General features: G+C 35.4%; 1 long non-coding RNA gene across 1 annotated transcript; it reads left to right on the plus strand.

Annotated features, from left to right (window-relative positions):
- The first annotated feature begins 5,194 nt into the window (after positions 1-5,194).
- On the plus strand, positions 5,195-13,494 carry LOC129058357 (uncharacterized). The gene is made up of 3 exons (XR_008523465.2): positions 5,195-5,306; positions 13,053-13,114; positions 13,223-13,494. It is a non-coding gene; the product is annotated as an uncharacterized LOC129058357 (long non-coding RNA).
- The last annotated feature ends 339 nt before the right edge of the window (positions 13,495-13,833 follow it).

Raw genomic sequence — 13,833 nt, forward strand, 5'->3', positions numbered from 1 at the left:
GTATCCTGCAACTTTACTGAATTTTTTTTTATCAGTTATAATAGTTTTCTTGTGGAGTCTTTAGGTTTTTCCAAATATAAGATCATATCATCTCCAAACAAGGATAATTTGACTTCTTTTCCCGTTTGGATTCCATTTATATCTTTCTCTTTTCTGATTGTTCCATGTGGTTCTTCCAGTACTATGTTGAATAACAGTGGTGAAAGTGTGCATTGTTATTGTGTTCCAGATCTTGGAGAAAAGGCCTCCAATTTTTTCCTATCCAATATAATACTAGCTGTGGTTCTGTTGCATATGGCTTTTCTTATTTTGAGGTATGGTCCTTCTCTCTCCAGTTTATTGAAGGATCTTATAATGACAGGCTAGTGAATTTTATTAAATGCTTTTTCAGCATCAATTGAAAGAAACATATGGATTTTATCTTTCATTATGTTGTAATGATGTACCAAATTAATTGATTTGTGTATGTTGAACCATGCTTATATCCCAGGGATACATCCTACTTGGTCATGATGAACAATCCTTCTAATGTATTGTTGAATTTGGTTTGCTAGCATTTTGTCGATGACCATCAATATTCATCAGAGATATTGGCGTGTAGTTTTTTGTTATGTGTCTTTGTCTGGTTTTGGTATTACGGTAATACTGGCCACATAGAATGAGTTTGGAAGTATTCCCTCCTTCTCTATTTTTCAGAATAGTTTAAGTAGGATTGGTATTAGTTCTTCTTTAAATGTTTGGGGGAATTCAGCAGTGGGCCATCATGTCCTGGGCTTTACATTACTAGGAAACTTTTTATCATGACTTTGATCTCGTTTCTCCTTACTTGTTAGTGGTCTGTTCAGGTTTTGGATTTCTTCCTGGATCAATCTTTAGAGGTTGTATCCATCTACGAATTTGTTCATTTCTTCTGGATTTTCCAATTTATTGGTATGTAGTTGCTCATAGTAGCCACTAAAGATTCTTTGAATTTCTGTAGTATCAGTTGTACTGTCTCCTTTTTCATTTCTGATTATATTTACGTAGATCTCCCTTTTTTCCTAGTCTGGCTAAAGGTTTGTCAATTTTCTTATATTTTCAAAAAATAACTTTTTGTTTCATTGATCTTTTGTATTGCTTTTTTCCTTTCAACTTTACTTATTTCTGCTCTGATTTTTATAATTTCTTGTACTAATTTTGGGTCTGCTTTGCTCTTGCTTTCCTATTTCTTTAAGATGCATCATAAGGTTGTTTATTTGAAGTTTTTTCTCTTTTTTTGATGTAGACACTTACAGCTATAAACTTCCCTCTTAGTACTGCTTTTGCTGTATCCCATAAGTTTTGATATGTTGTGTTCCATTATCATTTGTTTCAAAATATTTTTCAGTTTCATTTTTAATTTCTTCATTGATACACTGGTCATTCAGTATGATATTGTTTAATGTCTATTCTGCAGCTCTTGAATGAATAACAAATGTGTATTCTGCAGCTCTTGGATGAAAAGTTCTGTAAATATCTATTAGATCCATTTTGGTCTATAGTGTAGGTTAAATCTGATTTTTTTTGTTGATTTTCTGCCTGAAAGATCTGCCCAGTGCTGAAAGTGGGCTATTGAACTCTCCAGCTAATACTGTATTGGGACCTATTTTTCTCTTTAGCCCTAATAATATTTTCTTTATATGTCTGGATTCTCCCATGTTGTGTGCATATATATTTAACACTGTTATAGCCTCTTGCTGAATTGACCTCTTTATCATTGAATAGTGACTGTCTTTTCTTATAGTTTTTGTCTAAAATATAATTTGTCTGTTATATGTACAGTGAATTCTGCTCTGTTTTAGTTTCCATTAGCATGGGGTATCTTTTCCCATCCCATTATTTTTAGTCTATGTATGTTTTTATAGTTGAGATACATTTCTTGTAGGCAATAGATCAATGGGTCTTATTTCCAATCCATTCAGTCAGTTTATGTCTTTTGATAGGAGAGTTTAGTTAATTTACCTTTAATGTAATTATCAATAAATAAGGACTTAACTCTTGCTATTTTGCTATTTGTTTTCTGGTTGCTTTTTTGTTTCCTATTTCTTCTTTCTTTCCTTTTGTCTTCCGTTAGTGAAGGTAATTTTCTCTGGTGCTATAATTTAGTTCCTTGCTTTTTAATTTTTTTTTGTATCCACTCTGTGTTTTTCAGTTTGAGATTACCATGAGGCTTTCAAACAACCCTTGTAACCCATTATTTTAACTTGATAACAACATAACATTATTTGCCCACACAAACTCAAGAAAACAAGCAGAAGAAATGTAATAGATACTCACCTTAACCTTATGTTCCCAGTTTTTAAGCTTTTGTTGTTTCTCTTTATTTCTTATTGTACTATGTCTTGCAAAGTTCTTATAGTTATTATTTTTGACTGGTTCATTGTTTAGTATTTATAATTAGGATAAGACTACACACCACAGTTACAGTGGTAAAATAGTCTGTGTTTTTCTATGTACCTACTATTATCAGTAAGTTTTGTGCTTTCTGATGATTATGTATTGCTCATTAATGTCCTTTTCTTTCTGAGTGAATTATCGCCTTCGGCATTTCTTGTAGGAAAATTCTGGTATTGATGAAATCTCTCAGCTTTTGTTTGTCTGGGAAAGTCTTTATTTCTCTTTCATATTTGAAGAACATTTCCACCAGATACACTACTCCAGGGTAACAGTTATTTTTCCTTCAGCACTTTAAATATGCCACTCTCTCCTGGCCTGTGAAATTTCCACTGAAACGTCTGCTGCCAGACATATTGGAGCTCCATTGTATTTTATTTGTTTCTTTTCTCTTGCTGTTTTTAGAATTATTTCTTTATCCTTGAGCTTTGAGAGTTTAATCATTAAATGCCTTGAAGTTTTTTCTTTGAGTTGAATCTGCTTGGTGTTCTATAACCTTCTTGTACTTGGATATTGATGTCTTTCTCTAGGTTAGGAAAGTTCCTTATTATTATCTCTTTGAATAAACGTTCTACCCCTATCTCTTTCTCTACCTCCTCTTTAAAGCCAACAATGCCTAGAATTTCCCTTTTTAAATTATTTTCTAGCTCTTGTAGATGTGCTTTATTGTTTTATTCTTTTTTTGTCTCCTCTGACTATGTGTTTACAAATAGCCTGTCTTCAAGCTCACTAATTCTTTTTATTTTATTTTATTTTATTTTATTTTATTTGCTCAAAGGACTCTGATGCATTCACCCATAAGCAAATAGCATTTTAAGGTACAGAATTTTGGTTAATTCTTTCTAATTATTTTAATCTCTCTGTTAAATTTATCTGATAGAATTCTGTATTCCTTCTCTGTATTATCTTGAATTTTTTTGTTTCCTCAACATTTTGAATTTTCTCTGTGAAAGGTTACATATATCTATTTCTATATGTAGAAATAGATATATTTCTATTGGGCACCTAGTGCCCAGTTCACTTGGTGAGGTCATGTTTTCTTGGATAGTGTTGATGCTAGTAGATGTTCTTTGGTGTCTGGATATTGAAGAGTTTGGTATTTATTGTTGTTTAGACTGCCTGAGCTTATTTATAGCTGTCCTTCTTGGGAAGGCTATTTGAAATGACTTGGATGTTGTGATCTAAGCTGTTTCTGCTTTAACAGGTACCCCAAGCCCAGTAGTATTGTGGTTCTTGCAGAGTCATAAAGGTACTGCCTTGATGGTCTTAGACAAGATCTGGTAGAATTCTCTGGACTACCAGGTGGAGGCTCTTGTTTTCTTCCCATACTTTCTTCTAGACAAATAAAATGTCGCTGTCTGTTCTGAGCCACCTGGAGCTGGAGGTGGGGTGACACAAGCACTACTGTGGTCACTACTACTGGGGCTCTGGTAGGTCAGCCCTGAAGCTGGCAGAACACGGTCTCACCCAAGGCCCGCTGTAACTACTACCTGGCTACCATCTATATTCCCTCAAGGCCCTAGGGCTATATAATCAACAAGTGGTGAAACCAGCTAGGCTTTTGTCCTTCCCTTCAGAGCAGTGGGTTCTCCCAGGCCCCAGGCAGGTTAAGAGGTGCTAGCTAGGATCCAGGGGCTGGAGTCAAAAGCCTTAGCATTCTACCTGTTGTTCTATTGTATTCCCGCTGAGCTGGCACTCAAACCACGAGACACAGTCCTCATTCCTCCCTCCCCTTTCCATAGGCAAAGGATCCTCCCTCTGTGGTCACCACCACCACAAGCCAATAGGAAGTACTGCTGATGTTCCCTTAAGACCCAAGATTTCTTCAGTCAAGTTGTGAGTGCTTCCAGGTCTGGGACGCACCTTTCAATGCACTGGGCTCCCTGTGGCCCAGGGTAGGTCCAGGAATGTCATCCGAGAGCCAAGGCCTGAAATCAGGGATCCCAAGAGCCCACTTGGTGTTCTATCCCCCTGTGGTTTAGCACTGGCACTTCAGGTGCAAGGTGAAGTTCCTGTTACTTTTCTAATCACTTTTCTCAAGCAGTGGGAGTCTTTCCCCATGCCCACTAGAGCTGGGAATGGGCTGAGTCTCGAAGCCTCACCCAAGGCCCTTTGCATACCATCTGTGTATCACTGCTGGTTATCCAGAGCCCAAGGTGATGGGAAAGCAGGTGTTGGGTCCTGCCAGGACTGGATCCTTTCCTTCAAGGCAGTGAGTTCTCTTCTGTACCACCATGTGTCTAGAAATGATGTCTAGGAGCTAGGTTCTGGAAAGGGGGCTTCACAACTCTGACTGGTGGCCTAACGTGCTGTGGCTGAGCTAGTATCCAAGGGGTAGGACAAAGTCCTCTTTATTTTTCCCTCTCTTTTCCTCAAGTGGAAGGGAGGAGTCTCTTTTGAAACTGCAAGCCGTGTAGCCTGGGTTTGGGGGAATGGTGGTGCAAGCACTCCCTTTAACTACCCTGTGGTGTCTCAGTAAGTCATGTGCCCCCAAACCACTGGCTCTTAAAGGATATCAGCACTAGTTCTCACCCAGGGGTTGTAGTCCTGATTTCCTACACTGCCTTGCAAATTTAAGGCCCCAGAGCACTTTAGCCCACAACTGTGAGGCTTTCCAGAACTCAGGTTCTGACTGCTGAGATGGGTCATTCCCTTCTGGCTAGGGCTAGTTTAAATACTCCCTCCATGGGTGAGCATCAGCTGACTTCAGCCTGGTTTTGCTTTCTACTGTGACAAGGCAGCAATGAGTACAATACAATGTCTCACAGTCCCTGTGCCTTCCCTCTCCCATGTGGCTGCTGCCAGGGGCCTGGGGAGGGGTGGTGTTGGCGATTTGAGGTTGTCTTTCCTACCCTCTTCCAGTGCCTCTTTCAGTAATATGAAGTTAAAACCAGGTACTGTGAGTGCTTACCTGATTGTTGGTTCTCATGAGGTTATTTTTGTCTATGAGTAGATGGTTGTTAAATTGGACTCCTTGCAGAGGAGATAATCAGTGGACTCTTCTATTCGGCCATCTTTCTCCAAACCCCTGCATTAAGTTAATTATTAATGCATACGTATATATCTGTATTTAGGCATAAATGTAGAAAAATGCACAAATAGGCAATAAATGGGCTGGGCACAGTGGCTTACGTCTGTAATCCCAGCAGTTTGGGGGGCTGAGGTGGGTGGATTGCCTGAGCTCAGGAGTTTGAGATCAGCCTGGGCAACATGGTAATATCCTGTCTCTACTAAAAATACAAAAATACAGCCAGGTGTGGTGGCACATGCCTGTAGTCCCAGATACTTGGGAGGCTGAGGTGGGAGGATTGCTTGAGCCTGGGGGTAGAGGTTGCAGTGAGCTGAGATCGGGTTGTTGCCCTCCAGCCTGTGAGACAGAGCCAGACCCTGTCTTCAAAAAATTTTTTAAAAAATATTAAAATTTAAAAAGACAATAAATGTAAAGATTTTAACAAAAGTATTAAAAGATAACTTATTAATTTTTCATAATAAATCATTAAATTGCGTCATTATATTAAATAAAACAATGTGTTATTACATTGTTTATTTTGATAAACCATAAGAATGTTTTTAATAAACAAAAAGAAAATCATAGCCATTATCTTCTATACATATTTATACTTCCCATAATTATTATACTTATTCTGGTTGTACATTATATTAATCATCAATTTTAAAATAGTGATTTAAACCCAATAATGGTTACTTAAATTAATTTTATCAAACATAATAGTTTCTTTTTATCTGTGGTTAACTATGATCTGAAAGTATTGCTATCTTGAGAAACAGAGAAAGAAAGAAAGCTAGACCACATTTACCATAACTTTTATTACAGTATACTGTTGTAATTGTTCTACTTTATCTTATTGTTGTAAATTTCTTACTGACATCTCACTGATAAATTAAACTTTATCATGGGTATGTATAACAGAAAAACATAGTATATGTACAGTTTGGTACTATCAATAATTCAGTCATACACTGTCTTGGAATGTATCCCCTTCAGTAATGGGGACTACTGTAATTAATTAATATTTTTTCAGACATGAGGAAAAAAATACCAGTAATAACCTTCAAATAAAAATCAATAAACAGTGAAAACTGTTTAGCTATCTTTTCTTAGTGAGAACTTATTTTAACAATTTTGAAATGAAAAATAGTAAATGTATACATACAATATTAGCAAAGGCATTTGCATGTTTTCTCCTTTTTTGTTTTTTGAGGGAGTCTCGCTCTGTCGCACCCAGCCTGGAGTGCAGTGGCACAATCTCGTCTCACTGCATCCTCCGCTTCCTGGGTTCAATGATTCTCCTGCCTCAGCCTCTCAAGTAGCTGAGATTACAGGTGCCCACCACCATGCCCAGCTAAATTTTTTTTTTTTTTTTTTTTTTTTTTTTTTAGTAGAGACAGATTTCACTATGTTGGTCAGGCTGGTCTCAAACTCATGATCTCGGGTAATCCACCCGCCTCGGCCTCCCAAAGTGCTGGGATTACAGGCGTGAGCCACCGTGCCCAGCCATGTTTGCTTAACTTTAGCCATTCAAATACATAAGATGAATTATGATTGTTGACCATTGTTTTGCTTCTATTTCCACTTAAAAATCGTCCTGCCATCTAAAGATTATGTAACAGTGAACATAAATATTTTGTATAAAATGAACTCTATAAAGAGATATCAGATATTGCCATTCTATTTAGTATGTGTGTGTATATATATGTATATATACAACTATTAATTATATATATAAACACCTATTAACAACACCTATTAATTTTCTTAATTCACAAACACAATGCTGGAAATGAAGGTAGCTTAACCATAAATCATGAGATATTTAATTCTAATCTTGTATAAACCAATATTATGCTGACATTTTTAAATGACAAATTAAATTTTAAAGATTATATAAATCATCCCAAGAGAACTTTTACCCTGCATTGGAACCTTTTCTTTGTAGTAAGCATGAATGAAGGCTATTATGCAAGTACTTTTTAAAGTCACCAAAGGAAACAAATAGTTTATTAACTCTTCTTTCTCTTAGATATTTTGAATACCTTTTCTAGATTAGATACTCCTAGAGTATGCACATAACAGTGCAATTATTTCTTTCTCATGAATCTTTAAAAACTTTAAAGTGAAAAAAAAGAAGCCAAGAAGTGAAACCAAAAAAAAAATGTGAGATGGAGCCAACTTCGTACATACATGAAGCTATCACTATGGAAAGCTAATATTATTTTTCTGTTAGGAGAAGGCAGATAGTTTAAATGTAGTAAAAGACATTTTGGCATGAATAACAAAAAAGAATGTGTGGTTGAAATAACCTGGGTACTTGAAGAATGCAACAAACTATATGATTAGTAAATCAATACTCATTAATTTCTCAAGTAGAAACAAGTGGAGCATATCCTGTGCTAAACGAAATGTTTTTATTTCCTTTAGAGGAGTTCTCCCCTGTTTATTGTGAGAGCTTCTCAGTAAAATTTCTGTTCACCTTAAAATTTCATCAAGTGGCTAATTCAATCTTATATTGTCCTGGTGAAGTTGTGCCAATTAGAAAAAAATTACAATTTATATAATTTAACATTATTTCAAGAATATGTGGAAAAGGAGGTAATTGGTCTGGAAGAAACACATTAAGAAGGCAAATAAGAACTGCAATAGTTGGTAAGGATGATGCTTATGCAAACTTGTGCCCCTGGAACCTAACCAAAGGCCAATAAAAGACCTGATGCTGAGCAGAAAAAAAAAAAAAAAAAAAAAAAACAGAACTAAATTTTCAGAGACTTAAAGACAAAACTGAGAAAGAAGCATTTTATATGGTTTCAAATGGTGAACAGAAGACAAAATTTTCTGATGTCTGTTCTAAGGAGAATCCATGAACTCCTCAATCCCAAGACTGCTTCAAGACAGTTGATCATCTTTATACCTGTTTGCTCACCTTTTCCATGTATAGATTAAAAAAAATACAGAACAAACAAGAAATAAAAACACCCAAGACAAAAGACAAGTGATCAAACCATAGGAACAGATACTGGAATACCAGAGAAAAAGTCTTTAATAAACAGTAGAGATCTGATCAGGTGAAAAATATCACAGAAGACTTTATTTCTTTGTAAACAAACAAAACAAAAGAAATCCAAAATACTGATGCTAAATTCAGCATAAGTTGACCATACAACTATAAGAATGGTGGCCTCATTTGGGAAGAAACACTTAGATTATAGATGTTCATGCTGTTATTGGTCTTGAGCTATGGCAATGACTTATTGATGGAACTTTTACTTCTCTCAAAAACCACTAGGAACATACCTGTAGTCAGATAAAATTGAGTTTATTGTATTATTGGAAAGTGGGAGACTGCACATCATAGAGAACCATAGTGTTTCTCAGTAAGAGGACAAATATTTGAACTTGTGCTTTGGTGAGGCAATTTTCATGAGCATTTATAAAAATGGAGGTTTGCTACATATTGTATACTGTCAAGAACTAGAGAGAATTCCAAATTTTGATCAAGAAGTCAGAAAACTAAAGTTGTCATGATAAAGAAGCAGCAGCCATTTACGTTAGCTAGTTTGGTGATTTTTGTGGTTTGGACAATGTTCTTGTGTTTCTTTGCGCTCAGACAAGATTATGAGGTAGTCTTGCTCTTGGTTACTGTTGCTTCTCTGATATTAATTTTCTAATATTCTGTACTTTTAAAAATGCTGAACGTGAGAATGCACTGATTATTTGTGATTTCCAAGACAGCTTCTGAGTGCCAAATGTCACTTTTTTTCTTTCTCGGGTAGTGAAATTTAAAATTAATAAAATTTCACTGAGCCACCATGTACCTTTCTGAATATTTTATCAGTTATCTAATAGTAATATTCTACATAGAATTGTAAAAGAAGATTAACCGTCAGGGACGTTCTAGATTGAAAGGGGTCTGCAATATTCTTTGACAGTTAATGGAAAATGTATAGAATCCTGAAATAAATCAGAGACTTATGCTTTATTTATAAGAATTACAGCTGATTGGACTTTCTTTAATTAAGGCTGTTTGGCAGCAAATGGATTAAAAAAGAAATGCCAATCAGGGATAAATTCCAGAAAGTTCTGCAGGTAGCCCACCTTCAAAGCATGTATATTCTACTTTTTTCCTATTTCAGTTACCGGGTATGAGAGTAACAATTAGACCAATATAATGCAATTCTTCCTCTAAAAAAAATCCCCAAATCATAATGTATACGGCCATCTATTTATCTATTCTGACTTTGCCTTATATCATTACGTTTTGGATGCATTTCATATTTATGTATAAAATGTTATATATGTTCTTATTTTTTGAAAAGAAATCAGTTTTTTATTTTATTTAATATTTACTTGTGAGAGCTTTTATAAAAATTCCAAGTGTATAGTTTTTTATGTGTTTAAACTTTCATGCTTTCAAATTTCTTTTCTATGATCTATTAATTAGCAAACCACTACATGTCTTAAAGCTCAGTATTGCTCAGAATGGAACATACTTTTATTCTCCATTACCATGAAAATGTTTGTATTCGTGGCAGATTTCCCTGGAGAACTTTGGTTAGTCGACCTTTTAAAATTTCAGGCTAAAAAATAAATCCTTCAAAAATTAAATTGTCATTAGTGGTAGAACTAGAAGAGGCCTTATTGGAATTCACCTAATTCTTGTTTTTCTTTTCATAAATGGGTTTAAGTTATTTCTCCAAAGACATGTGGCTAATAAATGCAAAGTAAGGACCAGAATTCAGGTTTCATGATTTCCAGAAGTCCCTTTGTGTTTTTCTCCTTAAAATTTCCAAGCTTTCTGTGTATATGTGTTTGTGTGTATGTGTGGGTGCGTGCACATGTGCACGTGTGTATTTGTATGCAGGCATACATGCATATATGTATCTTTTCAGAAATTAATCATCTCCAGGACAAGTCATTGTTATTTGCCATTCTGCAGTATTCTGCAGCATCTCTTTATCCCAATTTTTTCCATCAAGAAGTTGGAAGGAATACCTCAAAATATAAATTCAATGTTTGCATTTCTAGGTTCAAAAACCATCTATCATTTTCCACTGTTCTAAGAAAAAACTCAGAATGTCTAATCTTCAGGATCCTGCCATAGCGGTTTCTTTCCCCACTCTACAGCTTCCAGTGATACCATTCTTGCCTACAGTCACAACTTCCCATGCTCCCTAGCCTTGTTTGCATCATCAAAGGCACCACATACATATATGTAAGACATACGTGAAGAATTTGGCTCATGCACTATGAGGGCTGGCAAGATTAAAGTCTGTAGGGAAGCCAGCAGGCTGGAAACTCAGGCAATATTTGCATATTATTGTCTTTCTTATGTCAGAATTCCTTCTCTTCTTGGAAACGTCGGTTTTTACTCTTAAAGCACTTCAACTAATTGGGTGAGGCCCACCTACATTATTGACGTAGTTTTACTTAAAGTCAAATGATTGGAAATGTTAATCATGTCTACAAAATATCCTCTTAGCACCATTCAGACTAGTGTTTGACCCAAAAACTGGGCACCATAGACTAGCCAATTAACCCATAAAGTTAACTACCACAGGTGCCAATATTATCTTACAAAAAGTTTCACTTAGGGTACCTGCAATCAACTATTACTGTTAGGATTTAGCTACATATCTAGTTGGAGTCAATTGATCAAGGACCCTCTGGACTCAATGGCTGGATAAGCACATCAAGGATACAGTCCTGGTCTATCAGTCAGGGTAGAGTCAGAAAAACAGAAACGTGATTCTATTTTAAACAGATAATTTTATGTTAGAAATTGGTTATGTATATATTATAAATGGTAGAAGTGCAAAAGGAAGACAGAATGAGACTGCAAGGAAAATTGAAAAAAGATTTATTCACAGAGATAAGTGCTTATAAATAGCAGTTACCAAAGGCTATAATCACTAGGGTTGGAGTAAACCCAAACGGAGAAGGTAGTATCAGAGCCCTGGAGTATATTCGCTACTGAACAAACTGCTGAGTTGTTCTTTGCATGTTGTTGGAATCACAAAGGAGGGTCTTACAAACACAGCCACTTCCAGAAGTGCTACTGGGAAGCAAAAAAAAAAAAAAAAAAAAAAGAGAGAGAGAGAGAGAGATAAGGATAAAGAAAAGAATCTTTTACATCTATATGCCCATCATTGGATAGTCTCATCTTCCAAACACCATACTTTCTTCTGGACAAACCTAACTAAGGAGTTTTGGAAATGTTTGCAGACTTTCAACTCCAATAATTCAGAGAAGGTCATATATGATGCTGATACATTAGCAGTATATAACTGGAGCACCATATGTATCATTTTGGATTTAAAAAGCCTGAAGAGGTCTTTACATCCTTATGGGAATTACTGCAAAACATTTCCAGCCAACACTACAAATTTTACCAGTAAGAGTTTAATTTGGACTTTCATTGTCCTGATGGTACAGATAGCTGAAATGTATTTGCTGCTTCTAGTGCATGGTCATTGAAACCCTTTGGAGTTGTATTTCTCATTAGGGCCACAACCTTCCTCAAAGGCTTAGATTAAAACTAACATCCATTTATATCTACTGCCTTAACAGATATGTTTGAAAATAAATGAAAACAAAAACAGTATTATAAAATTGTTTTCTTGCTCTTTTGGTGTTTTTTTCTAACTTTGCCGTTTTGCCATAGGGGTCAGAATACTATTATACAACAAAACCAGTGGGATCTCTTTAATTCAGCGTCCAGTTATTTATAAGACTTCAAAATATTTGTCTACTATTTTACAAATATTTTACAAACCTCCTCATCCTGAGAGACTTTAGAGAGAGCTCTCGTGTTTACTCTAAAATATTTCTTTAGGCTACAATGTGACATACATACACACATTTTCATGTTCCTTAATTAATATCTACACCAAAGCTTGCGATATCACTTTAGTGATGAAATATCATTATGAGATGACTTCCCACCTCTGGTAAAGTGTTCATGTCCATGCTGCTATATCTGTCAATGTTGACATTTGTTATTAATATCCAGCAGAGCTTTTTAAAATAAAATTATTCATTTTTTAACATCCTGTCTTCCCCAAATTTAAGCAGAATTCAAAAAAATATATGAGAGACTTCAGAAGTCTAGACATGTTCATCCATGATTTACTCCAAAAACACATTTAGTTTTTACTGAATTTCGGATCATTGACATGTTTATGTTTCTAGCTTAATGTTCTAGAAAAGCCCAAAGTGGAAATCTGAGTTAGGCTGTTGGTGAAAATGGCCTCTTCCAGAATGTCTGTGCAACTGCTAACCTGATTGTGAGCAACATGTGCCCGGAAGAATAAAGAGAAAGGCGTGACTGTGAATAGAAAAGTAGGAGGGATAATGTGGTAGAGAGAATTCTGTGTCTTCTATCTCACCTCGTCAAGGTTATTGTTTTTATTCTCCTTGGTAGACAAAGGTTAATGCCTGCAGTTGTAAGAAGTTGTATTTATAAGGGATTTTCTGTGTTCCTTTGGAGTCCAAGTGACAAATGTCATACCAGATTGATGGATGGCCCATTAGACCTCCCGACATCTCTCCAATTCCAATAGAACAGAGAATAATTGTAGCACTCTGACCTGGGCATTTTGACTTCACACATGATGTTTTTACACAGGACATTGACTTCATCGGGACCTGAGGTCTTCCTAATGAGGAGAGCAAAATGGAAGACTAAAGGTAAATTTACTCCAAAGCCCTAACACACTTAGTTTTGGATATGGTGGTGATACCAGTGTAGTATAAACCTCAATGTTAATGTTACTTTGCTTTTTTTTTCATTTTCAGGTACATCAGAATGAATAGATTTTCAAGGTTTGAATGAATTGCAGATATCAACTGTAGTAATTCTAAATGCCATATATCAATCTTATTAGTTATTTGTGGTATCCCAATATAGAGTAATTTTCAGAGCCAAAACATAGGCAGATTACCTCCTTCTGGAATCAAAATCTACAAAATTAATTCATCCTAGACTCCACTAGTATTGTGTATGGCTTCTAGAAAAAGACATCATTGATGCGCAATGAGGCAAGAAATGAAATAAACAATAGTCATTGAAGAAATTGATCATTATGCCACAAACATATAATAGGATTTATATTTCTAACTGATTTACTAATCAAATTATTCAATTAACTTCCATAGGAAGATATTAAACTATTTTTGGAATGACTGTAGAAATGTTTAAGGAAAATCTACTTTTTAAGAAAATTTAAAAATAAATTTTATCCTTTCTAAGTGATGTGCTCTTTTTATATTTTCTTTCCAACATTTATTTTAAGAGGGTACAAGTGCAAGTTTGTTACCTGGGTAAATTGCATGTGGTGGAGGTTTGATTTATTATCTTATCACCCAGAAAATAAACATAGTACCTGATAGTTCATACATACTTCCTT

This window comes from Pongo abelii, chromosome 2 (genome assembly GCF_028885655.2).
Source record: "Pongo abelii isolate AG06213 chromosome 2, NHGRI_mPonAbe1-v2.0_pri, whole genome shotgun sequence".
Taxonomy (NCBI): Eukaryota; Metazoa; Chordata; class Mammalia; order Primates; family Hominidae; genus Pongo; species Pongo abelii.